Below are 17,078 nucleotides of genomic sequence, written 5' to 3'. Positions count from 1 at the left end.
AGCCATTCCAGATGCTGACTGTCATCTCCCCACACCCCGCAATGTTTTTATTGTGGTAAAATACAGATGACATAACATTTACCATCTTAACCACTTTTTTGTGTGTATGTGGGGGGGGGGTGGGGGACGGAGTCTCGCTCTGTCGCCCAGGCTGGAGTGCAGTGGCACTATCTCGGCTCACTGCAAGCTCCGCCTCCCGGGTTCATGCCATTCTCCTGCCTCAGCCTCCCGAGTAGCTGGGACTACAGGCACCCGCCACCATGCCTGGCTAATTTTTTGTATTTTTAGTAGAGACGGGATTTCACCGTGTTAGCCAGGGTGGTCTCGATCTCCTGACCTCATGATCTGCCCGCCTCGGCCTCCCAAAGTGCTGGGATTACAGGCGTGAGCCACTGCGCCTGGCCTTAACCACTTTTAAGTGTATTCAGCAGTATTAAATATATTCATAATGACGTGCAACCATCACCACCATCCATCTCTAGAACTCTATACCTAGCACACAGTCACACCCCATTCTCCACTCCCCCAACCCCAGCCCTTGGTAGCCATCATTCTACTTTGTCTCTATGATTTTGACTCTTCTACCTCATAAAGGAGCCATGAAATATTTGCCTTTTTGTGACTGGCTTATTTCACTCAGCACAATGTCCTCCAGGTTCATCCATATTGTAGCATGTGTTAGAATTTTCTTTTTTTTTTTTTTTTTTTTTTTGAGATGGAGTCTTGCTCTGTCTCTCAGGCTGCAGTGCAATGACACAATCTCAGCTCAATGCAACCTCCACCTCCTATGTTCAAGTGATTCTCCTGCCTCAGTCTCCCGAGTAGCTAGGATTACAGGCACCCACCACCGCACCTAGTTAATTTTTGTATTTTTTAGTAGAGATGGGGTTTCGCCATGTTGGCCAGGCTTGTCTAGAGCTCCTGACCTCAGGTGATTCACTTGCCTCAGCTCCCAAAGTGTTGGGATTACAGGCATGAGCCACCACACCCGGCCAATTTTCTTCCTTTTTCAGGCTAAGTAATATTTCACTGTACAGATATACCACATTTTATTCATCCATTCATCTGTTGATGGACACGGGTTGCTTCCATGTTATAACTATTGTGAATGATACTGCTATGAATATGGATGTGTAAATATCTCTTTGAGACCCTGCTTTCAGTTCTTTTGGGAATATACTAGAAGTGGACTTGCTAGATCATATGGTAATTTTATGTTAATTTTTGGGGGAACGGCGATACTATTTTCCACAGTAGTTATACCACTACATTCCTACAACAGTGTCCAAGGGTTCCATTTTCTCCACATCTTCACCACACTTATTTCCTGTTTGCTTGTTTGGTTTTTTTTTTGAAATGTTAGCCATTCTAATAGGTATGAGGCAGTATCTCACTGTAATTTTGATTTGCATTTCTCCCCAATGATTAGTGACATTGAGCATTTTTTTTAACACACCTACTGGCTATTTGTATACTTTCCTTGGATAAATATCTGCCCAAGTCCTTTGCCCATTTTTGAATTAGGTTGTTCTTGTTCATGCTGTCAAGTTTTAGGAGTTCTCTATATATTCTAGATATTTATCCCTTATCAAATATACGATTTGCAAATACCTTCTCCTATTCTGTCTGGCTGCTGCTTCTTTTTTTTTCTCTTTTTAAGACAGAGTCTTGCTCTGTCACCCAGGCTGGAGTGCAGTGGCACGATCTCGATCTTGGCTCACTGCAACCTCTGACTCCTGGGTTCAACCAATTCTCCAGCCTCAGCCTCCCGAGTAGCTGGGACTACAGGCGCGTGCTACTACGCCCAGCTAAATTTTTGTATTTTTAGTAGAGATGGGGTTTCACTGTGTTAGCCAGGATGGTCTTGATCACCTAACCTTGTGATCTGCCCGCCTCGGCCTCCCAAAGTGCTGGGATTACAGGCATGAACCACTGCACCCAGCCCTCTGGCTGCTTGTTAGCCACACTTATATCCACTAGATAATTGAAAGTGAATTTCATCACAATTTGGGTTATTCCTGACCTCCTCCCGAATTACCCTGGATATTGAGAACTACCTGGATTTGGTCATGCTACCGTTTGGTGAAAGAGGACCTTCCTAGAAGTGAATGTTTCCAGAACGCGGACTTGTTTCTAGGTTGGTCTGGGGGTGTTCACGCAGTTGCAGAGGCATCCTATGGGCAGGGCTCTTGGTGGGTGGGCTGCACAGAGAGGGCGGGGGGAACTGGGTGCTTTATAAGGATGCTCCAACCCACGAGTCAATGTTTGGATCCTTTTCGATGAAAAGCTTTTCAAAACAGATTATATACAAAAACAACGCATTGGGCAAAGTCCGCTCATGATTTTAGCCTGTTACAGATATTTTTCACAGCTTGCCTGGCTTTATGAACCCCTGTCCATGATGACAGAGAGGCGATCTCAGAAGCCACAGCAGTGGAAGAGGTCACCCGTCCAGGAAAAGGCCCCGCACTAGGGTGATTTCCTAATCCTTGTATTTACATTTTAATATTCTCTGGCCTCCTCCCACCCCACCTTGCCTGTCAGGGTATCAGCTGGTCTTCTCACTGTGCAAAGTGGCCTGGCTCCCACAGTTCCCTCCTGCTTTGATTCACATCTAATATGCCAGAGGCTGAGAAACCAAATAATAAGAGTTGATTAGAATTTTGTCTGAAATAAGATGAATACAGGCCTGAGAAAGTGTCCCTGAGCACTGAAGTGCCGACTTTTGGAAGTCATTGACTCTAGGTCAATTAGCCTAAAGCCAGTTGCCTAATGAGCAATTTGCCTATAATTTAAAACGTTTTTGAGTGTTTTTACATGGGAATGTCTTTTGATTTTGATTTTTTTTTTTTTTTTTGCCATGTCTTTGGCATTGTAAGGTTTGTAAATCAAGCCTTCTAAGGGCATAGCCAGTTTGTTTTTAAACTTTAGTTTGTGCTTAATTTTAGTTTCTAAATTAATTTTTGAGATATTGACAGGGAATGCAAAAGACACTCAAAATGGAAGTGAATTTCTGATGAACTGGTTATAAGGTAAATCGATAAGAACTGGTTTTAAAGAATCTTTTACATGTAATTTTCATTTTTTTGGTTGCAAAAACTATCAAGGGAACTTGACTCTAGCCCAGTCAGACTAGAGTGCGCAAACCGCTTCTTGCATGTTCCCTATGCTTCTTTTTCTTTCTTGTCCTATGATTGTACAGGACTCTCCCAGTTGGGGTTGCAGCCTCCATGGAAGGGGAGTCATTTTGTATTATGTGGCTTGGGTTTTTTGTTTGTTTGGGTTTTTTTTGAGGCGGAGTAGCTGGGATTACTGTATTCCAGGCTGGAGTACAGTGGTGTGATCTTGGCTCACTGCAACCTCCGCCTCCCGGGTTCAAGTGATTCTTCTGCCTCAGCCTCTTGAGTAGCTGGGATTTCAGGCACCCACCACCGTGCCCAGTTTATTTTTTTGAATTTTTAGTAGAGATGGGGTTTCATCATGTTGGCCAGGCTGGTCTTGAACTCCTGACCTCAGGTGATCCACCCGCCTCGGCCTCCCAAAGTGCTGGGGTTACAGGCATGAGCCACTGCACCCAGCCAGCTTGGGTTTTTTACACCATGAATTTCATTTACGGGCCCACTTCAGCAGAGCTCAGCTTGCCAACTCTCACCCACAGCAGTGCTCTCCTTCCCACTCCTTCCATGAGCTACCATTGTGTGTTTGGAAGCCATCGGCACAGGTGGCGTAAGAGGCTCCTGTGATCTTTGCACTGGGGCAATGAATCAGTTGCAGAAGTCTGAGGACCACTCACCTGAAAACCCAATTCTTAATGCAAGGAGAGACTGGGAGAAGCTTCACCCAAGCTCAATGGGCATCTGGCATAATCGAGACTGATGCACCAGCCTTATTCAATAGGAGAGGTCAGGGACCTTCGCCACTCTGTTTCAAGCGCCTTTTGAGAGGAAAACCAAAGAACAGACCAACCTTTAAGGCCAGAAGCCAAGCTGACCTGTGAGATCAGGACCATGCTGGCGTGTGCCCCTATCCAACGGTATCAGGGATGGAAAAAGGAGCAGGGAAAAATTGGAGATGGTTCTTGTTACCCTCTGGGCAGAGCCCCTGAGCCACTTATCCACTCCGCAGAAAGAAGGTATTGTAACCAGCCTGGTACCCTGACCCGGCCCTGCCAGCTGGTGAGAGGTAGCTTTTTCCTGGAGCAGCCATCCCGCAGTTTGTCGTGCAGGCGTGGGAGTCACGGGGAAGCCTCCCAGAGAAGGGAACATGACCAGGAAGGCCTCACTCTGAGGATGCTTCCACAGATGCTCAGGCAGGATTTGGGAAGGAAACTCTACGAATGGAAACATGCATTCTGCATCCATCCATCCATCAGTCAGTCAGAAGTTAAGTCATGAGCCATCGCTGGCAGAAGCTGTCTGCATAAAGCTCAGGGGTTCTACTATTCAAAGGAAGAACAGGGAATGGACACTGGTGGAAAGCTAGCAGGGTTTTTAAAACACTAAATATGGCAAGGCTGAGGCAGGAGAATCGTTTGAGCCTGGGAGGCAGAGGCTGCGGTAAGCCCAGATCTTGCCATCGCACTCCAGCCTGGACAACAAGAGTGAAACTCCATCTCAAACAAACAAACAAACAAAAACACTAAATACAGCCAGGTGCAGTGGCTCACGCCTGTAATCCCAGCACTTTTGGGAGGCCGAGGCAGGTGGATCACCTGAGGTCAGGAATTTGAGACCAGCCTGACCAACACGGCGAAACCCCGTCTCTCCTAAAAATTAAAAAAAAATTAGCCAGACGTGGTGGCATGAGCCTTCAGTCCCAGCTACTCCGGAGGCCTGAGCAGGAGAATCGCTTGAACCCAGGAGGTGGAGGTTGCAGTGAGCCTAGATCATGCACTCCAGCCTGGGTGACAAAGCAAGATTCCACCTCAAAAAGTAAAAATAAAAAATAAAAACACTAAATGTATGTGTCTAATGGATATATAGATACACAGTCAAGATTTACAAACATGCATGGGAATGACAGGCACCAAACTCAAGATGGAGTTTCCATGGGAGCCTGAAGGAGAGACAAGTTCCAGGATTAGGGAAGGACCGCGGTCTTCAATTATGTCTTCAATGCTTTATTTTATTTTTTTGTATTTTTTTATTTATTTATTTATTTTTTTTGGAGACAGAGTCTTGCTCTGTCGCCCAGGCTGGAGTGCAGTGGCGCGATCTCAGCTCACTGCAAGCTCCGCCTCCCGGGTTCACGCCATTCTCCTGCCTCAGCCTCCTAAGTAGCTGGGACTACAGGCGCCCGCCACCTCGCCCGGCTAGTTTTTTGTATTTTTTAGTAGAGACAGGGTTTCACCGTGCTAGCCAGGATGGTCTCGATCTCCTGACCTTGTGATCCGCCTGTCTCGGCCTCCCAAAGTGCTGGGATTACAGGCTTGAGCCACCGCGCCCGGCCTTATTTTATTTTTAAAAATATATTTGAAGCAAATGTTGAGCTCTGCCAAAGTTGGGTAGCAGGTACATGGGCATTTTAGCTCTGTCCATGTTAGAAATAGATCATTTTTATAAAAAATTGACAACATTTGGCATTATCTCAACTACCCAACTGCAACAGACCTCATCATATATTTCACCAATTATAAACTTCACATTTTTTTGGCCTGGCGCAGTGGCTCACGCCTGTAATCCCAGCACTTTGGAGGCCGAGGCGGGTAGATTACGAAGTCAAGAGATCAAGACTATCCCGGCTAACACAGTGAAACTCCATCTCTACTAAAAACACAAAAAGTCAGCTGGGCGTGGTGGCGGGCACCTGTAGTCCCAGCTACTTAGGAGGCTGAGGCAGGAGAATGGCGTGAACCCGGGAGGCGGAGCTTGCAGTGAGCTGAGATCGTGCCACTGCACTCCAGCCTGGGTGACAGAGCAAGACTCCGTCTCAATAAATAAATAAATAAATAAATAAACTGCACATTTTTCTACACAGGAATCCTCTGAAATGAGTGCATCTATTAGGCAGCATTTTTTTCTTTAGTGGTGAATAAAATCATGATATAGTTTACAACTGATGGTGACTTAGATTTGAAGATGTACAGTGTATAAATTATATTTCATGGGGAGTATGGTGTATTTTAATAAGCGTTGGGGGGAAAGAAGGAGAAGGTGTCTCACAAGGGGTCATCCCAACAACTGTGAAGCTCTTAGAGCTTCAGGTGACCTTAGGGAAAGGGCTCCTGGGCCACCTGTTATGGAGCAGTTTGTGACTTCCAGGTCAATGTTCTTTCCACTCTATGCTGGTGTCTCTGACAGAGGTCATGCAAAACACAAACTTTCAGACTTATTTTCTCTGCAACTGAGGAAAACCAAGCAGCTAAAAGCCCTCTTTTATGAGTCCTGAAGTGCTCGAAAATCTCTTACCTGGTGAGAAACAAAAGCATTGAATGGCACCTACAAACTAAACTCAGCCCCAAGAGGGAAGAAAAAGGAATCAGATCATTTCTGAATCAACATTTTGGACAGGCTGAGAGGACACAGCAGACACAGCCGTTTGAGGACAACAAAGGCTCCTCCCCCCACCCAAAGCTCCCGGCCAGCAGAGGTGGCCCAAAGACTCCATGACCCACTTTTCTTTAATGTCTGATACGTGCTATTGCAAACTCTTCTGCAGCAAATTAGCTAAGAATACACTGGTAACATTGTTCCTTCTATATTATCAAGATGCAAATCAACCAAAATGAAGAAAAAAAGAAAAAAACCCCATACAGCTGGTTTATCTGAACACAGAAAAATAAATCACCATTTATTTTTAAAAAAACATTTATGAAAGTTTTCTTCGTTTCTCACATTCAGTTAGTATACAGTTGGCATTTTCAAAATTCAAACCTGGTGTGGATTTCAAATTCAATGAAGCACATTGGAAGACATCTGAGTGAAAAAATAAAAGTTCTAGCCATATGCTACTGGTGCATGAATTTGAATATTTGAAAGGTAATCTAGAAATGAGAATGCTTCCAATTCTCCTTACCAACACCGGTAATTCATAGCAACCACACGTTTTATAGATAGAGCCACTTCCCCATCTGAGAGACAACAGTAGGACCGAGTCAGGGGCCGGGCTTCTGGCACAGGCTGGCTCGGTTACAAGTGTGTGATTTTTCACTACATCCCTTGACAACTCCGCAGCTCTGTTTGGTCACTGGTGAAGGAGAAATCATGATTCTTGTCTCACCGGGCATATTAACACATAAGAGGGTTTCTAAAATATTCAAGATGGTTAGCAATTGGAGGAAAAGTCAGAGGCTCACACACAATGGCTGCTTCCAAAGACAGATACAACGCCATGAAACAAGCTCTAATATCAAGCCCATAGGATTTGCCCCTTCTATTTATCTACATAGCTACAAAGGAAATGACTAGAGCCTAAAGGACAGCAGGGACTCTCCTCCTCACCTTGCTCTGACACTTGTTTGCAACCTGGACTAGGAAGGCAGGTGCCCCCATGCCCCAGCTGGGAGAGTTCCCTGACGGTACCCAGCTAGCTTTGCTCATCCTGTTCCTGGGCCAGGAACTGGGTCACTCAGTCAGAGAATATACAAACCAAGTAGTCATGTGCATTGCTAATCCACTCACGTGCATTCAGGGGACACCAATCCCCAGAAGACCAAAATCCATAGCATTATGCTAGCTCACTTTCCCAGGCACGTGTCAGGAATCCAACCCATGTGTTTGCAGGACGGCTGCATTGCCATGGGGTAAGTCCCAACATTGAATGTTTTGATTTCTATGTATTTGGAAATGGGAAGTGGATGGCAAGGCTTGTGAGAGAAGTGAGCAATCTTTTACCTCCTTGTTGGTGAGATGGGAGAACAAAACAATAGCCTTTCTTCTGGATCCATACTGGCAATAATTCCCAGTGGACTCATTCTTCAATCTGCCCCAGTTTATGTAGAGTTGTGCTCTTCCCAGGGGCATCAGAGAAGGCCAGAGTAAGGCCCAGAACCACAGCCCTGCAGGAGGAGTGTCCAGAACAGCCCATTCCAGGCACCTAGGTCTCTACCACTTCCCCACCAACCAAATCCAGATTTTAACCCTCATCAAAGCTACAAATCTAGGAGAATCTCTGAGGAATGGCTTCACAGTGGTTAGCAAAGACCCTCTTCTTGGTATAGACTTTTTGTAAGATGACACATCACAATCTTACCGCTATTACCAAAGGCAACTCCCTCTAACAGCAACCATGGCCCACAGGACCAGCTGTTACCACTTCCCCAATCCCAGTTAGTCCTGTCTGGAGACCTGACGCCCAGAGCTCTTGGATCCACTCCCCACTCACCCAGGAACTTCTAAACCAGACATGAGCTTGTCATGAGTATTTTCTTCCCCAACAGAACTTCATGCACCCCAGAGATGCAGAATGAGAATGATCTCCATCCTGGTCAGCGACATACAACATACGGTGGGACAAAGGATTGAAAAACATGCATACTCCATGAATTAGTTCCCCATGTGGTTTCTGCCTGGCTGAGTAATGATGGTCAAATCTTACCTCTGCAGCTTAAACTAGATCAGAGATGCGGCATGACGGAGGGAGTGTTAGTTGTTGTTGTTGTTATTGTTGTTGCCGTATAGTTCTTTGCTTTGGTCTGTACGTTGCCTAACATTACACAGCTAATGAAACACTGTCCCCGAACCCATCCGCTCTACACAGCATGGACAGCAGCTGATTAAGCAGTCAATCAGTTTAGCCTAGAAAGTCACCTAACAGCATAATGGCAGAGACCTGAAAACAGTAAGCATTGGGCTAATCTGGAATTCCAAGGTGGGAAGGTGAGATGCAGGCCATCGGAGCTATTGAGTTGCCCCACCAATGGAAAATGGCAGTGACAAATGGAGACTGCTTTCTATTAGAGTTCTTAGCAGGCCAGGTAGCACTTGAGAAATCTGAGAATTTGGCCACAACTAGAAACCAGTGTTCAATAACCACTCCACCATTGAGCCAGGGCTTTGCTGAAAAGGTCTTTCCATTTGATTGCAAACCATACATCAACTTGCCTTAACTTTATTGTAAGGAGAAATCCAAAATATATTCTGAAAGAGATCAACCCTAATTTTATTTAGGTCATGCTGCTGACATACACAAACAATGAGAAGTGTGTGACTAATTCAGAAACAGCAAGGAAAGGTCAATGCCCAGTTTATTTCTTAACCCACAGCAACCCGTGAGTAATATGAAGAGGCATTTGCCATACCTGCTCATCAATGCTGCAGTCTAAATGAACAGAAGGAGGGAGACAATTTCACACTCATTAAAAAAAAAGAAAGGTACGCTAGTAAGTAGTGACATAAGCCTGGAAATCACACATTTAAGGACAGCTCTCAAAAGCATTTAGATAATGAAGCCTCAATAACTCGTGAAGTAGAAATGATTGTAACTGCTTTATCAATAAGCAGCCTGATATTCACGCACAGAAAGTGATTCACCCAAAGTCCCTCAGGAGTTAATAATAGTTAAGCCAAATAGTTAGACCTGGACACTCCAAGCTCGGTACCCAGGTCACAGGGCTGTGGGTTTTGTTTTGGGAGGGTGGGCTGACTATAGGATGCCCGATCCTAGCATAAACCAGTCAATACAATGCAATATCTGTGCTTGTCACAAAAACAGGCATTTCCATCTACCCTCGAAGGCAACCAGCCTTCCACAGCTGGAACCACTGGGCCCATAAGAGACCTGGCAATAAATGATGGGAATTTGGCCTATAGGTGAATCACCAGGCTTGTGGCTCAGCTCAAAGCATACGCCTTGCTGAACGGAGGAGTGGCATTATGTGCACGTAGAGAAGGCAGCACCATTCCCTGTCACGATATAGACTTTGTACATTTGTAATACTCTACTATGAGGAAAGAACATCTTCTCCGAGCACACTGAAGAAAGACAGCCTAGAAATTCCACAGAGTCGGAGTATTAGCTCCCAGAGGCACCTTCCCAGTCTACACCACCCCAGAGAGAGTTTGATCTGATGGACGGGAAAGCGGTGTTGAAAGTGGCACTCGCTCAGAAAAGCAGCAGCGCTTGGGTAGAGCAGAGAATGTCAGCATCATTCTCATCTCCTTGCAGGTGAAACTACAAGAAAACTGAGGCCAGCAGGCAATGAAGTGGACATGTTGGGAGCAGCCCCCAGGGCTTCGGATGCCCAAAGCCATAAATGACTCCAGACCATTGCTTCTCCAACGTAGGCCATGGATCACCTGCAGGCTCTGTGAGATGCAGGTTCTGATCCAGCAGGTGTGGGGTAGGGCTGAGACTCTGCATTTCTAACAAGCACTCAGGGGATGCCAGTGCTGCTGGCCCTGGGACCACGCACTGAGGAACAGGATCTGGAACAGCACCACTGTGCCCTTATGATTTTAGGCCTTTCCTGCCTTCCACATGACAGGCTTTGCACGTGGCAAAGCATAAAACAATCACTATGGATTGGCCCTATGGAGGGATGTCATATCACCTCCCTGGACACCCTCCCACCAGTTTTATGTCACCTGCTATCTACCCCAGCCCCTGCCCTACCCCCAATGATACTGCTGAGAGCTCATCTCCTACTTCCCTCCCTCTCACTCCGTTCCACCCACCCTGACCTCCCTGATAGTCTTGGACTGGGGGTCCCCATCAGCACCTCTACACTGGCTGTGCATCGACCCACCACTTTCCCTCCCCTCCATCAGTGAGGGAACCTGCCCTGCCCTCTGGGTCAAAGTTACAAACCCACGCTTGTATCTCCTGGACCTTGTTCCCTGCTTCATCTTTATCCATAGCACTTACTGCTATTTGCAAATCACATACTTTTTTTTTTTTTTTTTAAAGACAGAGTCTTGCTCTATTGCCCAGGCTGGAGTACAGTTGCATGATCTTGGCTCACTGCAACCTCCATCTCCTGGGTTCAAGCAATTCTTCTGACTCAGCCTCCTGAGTAGCTGGGATTACAGGTGCCCGCCACCACTCCTGGCTCATTTTTGTGTTTTTTTGTAGAAACGGGGTTTCACCATGTTGGTCAGGCTGGTCTCAAACTCCTGACTCAGGTGATCCACCCACCTCAGCCTCCCAAAGTGCTGGGATTACAGGCATAAGTCACCGTGCCTGGCCTCTGTTTTTTATATTTTTATAATGAAATTGCACATGGAATGTCATTCTTAAAATTCTGTGTACATGGAATATGTCTTTTTTTTTTTTTTTTGAGACAGTCTTGCTCTGTCGCCCAGGCCAAAGTGCAGTGGCACGATCTCAACTCACTGCAACCTCTGCCATCCAGGTTCAAAAGATTCTCCTGCCTCAACCTCCCATGTAGCTGGGATTACAGGCGCCTGCAACCATGCCCAGCTAACATTTTGTATTTTTAGTAGAGATGGTTTCACCATGTTGGCCAGGTTGGTCTTGAACTCCTGACCTCAGGTGATCTGCCCTCCTCGGCCTCCCAAAGTGCTGAGATTACAGGCATGAGCCACTGCACCCAGCCTATATACATTATTTATTTCACTCATTGTCCATCTCCCCACTAGGATATGCCAGCCCCAAGAGGGCAAGGATCTGGTCTGTCTCGTTCACTGCTGTATCCCAGTACAGGGCACATAATAGACCCTGAAATATTTGCTGAATGAAGAAAAAGTTTAATTTTTAATGAAAACTATAAAGTGCCAACCATCATCCTCAAGGACACCAATGAATTGTTCGCTTAATTTGATATAAATAGTTTTAATCTGAAGAAATGACTTCTTTGAGATTTCAAAATGATTCATTGTTGCAGATTGCAGGAGATCGTTTTATCCTGTCATGCAAGTATGGACGTCATGGAGAAGGGCATTCCCCATGTTTCCCAGCTCTCATTCACCAGTCAGCGCAATGGGATTCCCCCATCCTCCCCACAGAACCCACACGGATGAGAGGCGGATGGAAATCAGCAGGCAGACCTCCTCCTGGGAGAGGCCTCTACACCATGGGGGAAGATTTGAGAAAAGCAGGAGGCAGGAAGGAGAATTCCTCCATGGTGCACATGAAGACCCTGAGGCTCAGGGAAGCTGAGCAGCTTGCTCGGGGTTTCACTGCCAGTGAGCGGTAGGGCTGGGACTGGAACCCACCCGTGCCTCCTAACTGCCAATATTCTGTGTACACCGCTTGTCTTAACAAGCAGAATCTGCGACTGGTTTGAGAACAGCTTCAGCTCCAAAACTCATAAGAGGGATTCTGAATAAATCTTATGACAGCCACAGAACCAGAGAAAGTCACATCTGCCAGGGAGCCAGCCCTGCATATGCACTGAGGGCAGCCACAGCTAAGCAGAGAGGGGTGTGTGTCCCTTGTAACCCCAGGACCCAAGCTGCCCTCTCACCTGACTGTGCATCTGCCCAGCACACATGAGACCAGTGTGGGGAGGAGGTGGGTAGCTCCACCTCGACTCTCAGAGGAACCACAAGCACAGTCACTCTCAGAGCGACAGGACGTTATCAGAGTTCACAGACTGCAGGTTGAAAAGAGTACCCAGACTGGACACGGTGGCTCAAACCATAATCCCAGCACTTTGGGAGGCCGAGGCCAGCGGATCACTTGAGGTCAAGAGTTAAAGACCAGCCTGGCCAACATGGTGAAACCCCGGGCCTACTGAAAATACAAGAATTAGCCAAGCGTGGTGGTGTGCGCCTGTAAATCCCAGCTACTTGAGTGGCTGAGGCATGAGAATCACTTGAACCCGGGAGGCGGAGGGTGCAGTGAGCCGAGATCGCACCACTGCACTCCAGCCTGGATGACACAGTGAGACTCCATCTCAAAAAAGAAAAAAAAAAGAAAAGAAAAGAAAATAGTAACCAAATTCATCACCCCCTGCCTCTTCCCAAAGGCTTCTTCTCCTGTTCCATCACAACAGTGCATGCCTGACCAATGCAGGCGTTCATGAGTGTTCAGAAGGTTCCCCAACTCATATTTCAATCATCCCAGGGGTAAAGGATCTCAAAAGACCTGCTTGGTTTATTTATTTATTTATTTTTGAGACAGTCTCTCTCTGTTGCTCAGGCTGCAGTGCAGTGGTATAATCATGGCTCACTGCAGCCTCAACCTCTGGGTTCAAGCAATCCTTCCACCTAAGCCCCTGAGTAGCTAGGACTACAGGCACGCACTACCACACTCAGCTAACTTCAAAAAGATTTCGTAGAGATAGGGTCTCACTGTGTTGCCAAGGCTGGTCTCACAGGCTCTAGCCACTGCATCTAGCTGACCTGCCTGGTTTATAACTCACATTCACTCCAAGACCAATTTGCCTTGAAGCCTTGAGGTTACCCCCTACAGGATGCACCTGAATTAACCTGTGCTCAGTGAGGTTTTCCAGTCCCGATATGAAGAGTATTGTATTAGTCCGTTCTCAAACTGCTAAAAGGACATACCTGAGACTGGGTAATTTATAAGGAAAAGAAGTTTAATTGACTCACAGTTCTGCAGGGCTGGGAAGGCCTCAGGAAACTTACAATCATGGTGGAAGGTGAAGCAAACACGGCCTTCTTCACATAATGGCAAGAACGAGAAGAATGAGTGTCCAGCAAAGGAGGAAGCCCCTTATAAAACCATCAGATCTCATGAGAACTCACTATCACGAGAACAGGATGGGGGAAACCGCCCCTGTGATTCACTTATCTCCACCTGGTCCCTCTCATGACGCGTGGGGATTATAGGAACTGCAATTCAAGATGAGATTTGGGTGGGGACATGGCCAAACCATAAGTATGGACCCTTAGAGGCAAAAAGGACAGGTCGCTGCTTTCTTAGAGGGCACACCCCTGTTCTCAGCTCTTTCCCTATAAGAAACAACTTTCCCTGTGACCCTCTAGAGCAGGACATGAAGCCATAGTGAGGGGCAGCGTGACCAGCAGCTTGGGAACTGGCGGGAAAGAAACTTTTTCTCTAGGTTCTATGGCTGAGACCTGTGAATTGAGCTGATGAAAGATTAACAGGAGAAAAAGCAAATAAACATTATTTGATGTTAACATTTTTACACAGCATGGGTAGGGAGAGGGGTTTACCAAAAGACGTGAAAACCACAAGGAAGCGGTTAAATACACCATTTTAACAAAGAGAAGTAAATTGTAGAGATTGGACAAGACAACGGAAAAGAGGGTTTGGGCTAGGGGCAGAAAACTGTGGGAAAATGACTAGTAAATATATGAGGGAAACCCTGGAGATAAGAGTTATTCTAGTAAGGTTTGTTTGCACAGACTCATTTCAGATCTGCTCCCTATCTCCGAGGATAAAAATGTTCTCCTCTTCCTGGTACAGGGAGGTCATCTTTCTCATGGAGAATTTATGCCTTGCTTTTAGGTAAAAGGGGGCAGGGCAGACAGCCCTACCTGCAACTGCTGTTTCTCAACTGCCTTCAGCTCAAAATCATCAATATGTCGAGGAGACATATTTTGGGGTGGCATGTTCCGATCCCCACTGGAACTGTGAAGCAAGCACTGTCAGGTGGTGTGGGGGCAGACTTTCACATGTCAAGAGTGATAAGAGTGAAATATAAGAAAGAAACTAGGCCGGGCGTGGTGGCTCATGCCTGTAATCCCAGCACTTTGGGAGGCTGAGGCGGGTGGATCATGAGGTCAGGAGTTCATGACCAGCCTGGCCAAGATGGTGAAACCCCGTCTCTACTAAAAATACAAAAATTAGCCGGGCATGGTGGCAGGTGCCTGTAATCCCAGCTACTTGAGAGGGTGAGGCAGGAGAATCGCTTGAACTCGGGAGTCGGAAGGTGCAGTGAGCCAAAATTGTACCACGGCACTCCAGCACTCCAGGCTGGGTGACAGAGTGAGACTCCATCTCAGAAAAAAAAAAAGAAAGAAAGAAAGAAAAAGAAAGAAAGAAACTAGGCAGTCACAGCTTCCCCAAACTACTTCCCAAATGTGATTTCCACAGTCCCATCCTGTTTCTTTCTTTTCTTCCCTCTTTCTTTCTTTCTTTCTTTTTTTTTCCCACAACAGGGTCTTGCTTTGCCACCCAGGCTGGAGTGCAGTGGCCGAATCATAGCTCTCAGCCTCCTGAGTAGCTGGGACTACAGGTGTGCACCACCATGCCTAGCCATTTTGTTGTTGTTGTTTTGTTTTGTTTTTAGTAGAGACAAAGTCTCGCTATGTTGCCCAGGCTGGTCTCGAACTCCTGAGCTCAAGCCATCCTCCTGCCTCAACTTGCCACAGTGCTGGGATTACAGACATGAGCCGCTGCACCCAGCCCATTTTGTTTCCAATACTACCATTTTTTGAGTTTGTTTTTAATCTCAAAACCCTGTCCACTGTTACACCAACTGTAAGTCTCTCTCTTTCTCTTTCCTTTTCTTTCTCTCTTACACACACACACAAACACACACACGCACACACGCCCTCCCCTACACCTACAGAAAAGCTGACAGCATTTTCAGATGAAGTAGAAAGGAAGAGACATGGCTCTGTCTTTGTTTCTTCCAGGATGCAAGCGGCTAATGTGGAAGGGCTGCCAAAGAACCAGGTGATGACGCTCATCTTGAAAGACAAGATAATAAGGGGACAAGCCAGACCAAAGGAGATAGGAGAAAAAGAAGAAAGTGGTGAGGGAGAAGGAGGGTGGAGGGTAGGGAGAAACTGTCCTAAGGACTGAGAACCAAGCCTCCACTCCTGCTGCACAGGGCCAGAACAATGGAGCAACCTTACGCCCCAGTCGTGCTTCTTGGCGGCAGGTCTCAAAGGGAACTGGCTATTGTAAATGCATTTGCCCTTGGCCTCAGCATCAATCAGACTTGAGACCTTAGCATCTGTGAGGGTAAACTGATGGCCATCCACACCTCCTTCCCGGGGTGAAACTCTGTGTAAATCACAACCCAAGACAACAGCAAAGTTACTTCAATTAAGTGCAATTAAATTGCCCAGGAAAGTTCGTTATCACGGACTCTTAGAGCTAGAGCCTTAGACCTTAGACACAGACATCACTTACTGTAACCAGACTTTTCTGACGTAGAAACTGAGGCCCAAGGAGGTTGGTCAAGGTCATGCACGTTATTAGGCGCAGAGCTTGCCCCGACTGTCAGGACGGCACTTTTCCCACTACTCACACTGCCTAGCACAACTACATTTAATTTTAGTTCATCACACATTCAGCCTGTGCTTTCGAGGAATTTTATAGTCCTCACTCCATCTGTGCATCTTGCCATCCTACTAGCTTCCCTTCCCTCAGTGCCTCCCATGTATCTATCTGTTGCACTGTCCTGAAAACAGGAGGAGAGGTCCAGGAGTATAAATTGATCGCCATCTGTGTGTCATTCGACAGCATCGAGATGGCAAAAACAACCACAGCTGAGAATGCTCCATTTCCTTTTTTTTTTTTTTTTTTTGAGACGGAGTCTCGCTGTCTCCTAGGCTGGAGTGCAGCAGCCATCTCGGCTCATTGCAACCTCCGCATCCTGAGTTCAAGCAATTCTCCTGCCTCAGCCTCCAGAGTAGCTGGGATTACAAGCGCCCGCCACCACGTCTGGCTACTTTTTTTTTTTTTTTTTTTTTTGTATTTTTAGTAGAGATGGGGTTTCACCATGTTAGCCAGGCTGGTTTCAAACTCCTGACCTCAAGTGACCTGCCCACCTCGGCCTCCCAAGGTGCTAGGATTACAGGCATGAGCCACCGCGCCTGGCCAAGAATGCTCCATTTTCTTCTAAAGGGCCAGTTCTGGATCCACAGTCCACTTTGGGCAAGGGGAGGAAAAAGACTGACAGCCACTAAGATAAGGCCACCGTTGTCAACTTACAGCACACACTGTCATTTAGAAAGGTATTAGGTTTTACTTTTTAGAAGTGATTGCAATACAGTTAAGACCGTTTAGGTAGAAACCAACCAGTCAGAATATATTCAAATGCGGCCGGGCACAGTGGCTCATGCCTGTAATCCCAGCACTTTAGGAGGCTGAGGCGGGTGCATCACCTGAGGTCAGGAGTTCAAGACCAGCCTGGCCAACCATGGCCAACATGGTAAAACCTCATCTCTACTAAAAATACAAGAATTAGCCAGGTGTGATAGCAGGCACCTGTAATCCCAGCTACTCAGGAGGCT

The 17,078-nt window shown here is 46.6% G+C and overlaps 1 protein-coding gene across 4 annotated transcripts in view; it reads right to left on the bottom strand.

Annotated features, from left to right (window-relative positions):
* FOXN3 (forkhead box N3) overlaps nt 1–17,078 on the bottom strand; it is a 466,737-nt gene that overhangs the window by 343,054 nt on the left and 106,605 nt on the right. The gene's annotated exons all lie outside the window — the stretch shown is intronic.

This window comes from Papio anubis, chromosome 7 (assembly GCF_008728515.1).
Source record: "Papio anubis isolate 15944 chromosome 7, Panubis1.0, whole genome shotgun sequence".
Lineage (NCBI taxonomy): Eukaryota > Metazoa > Chordata > Mammalia > Primates > Cercopithecidae > Papio > Papio anubis.
The sequence above is the reverse complement of the archived record's forward strand: the minus strand, read 5'-3'. Positions and strand labels throughout refer to the sequence as shown.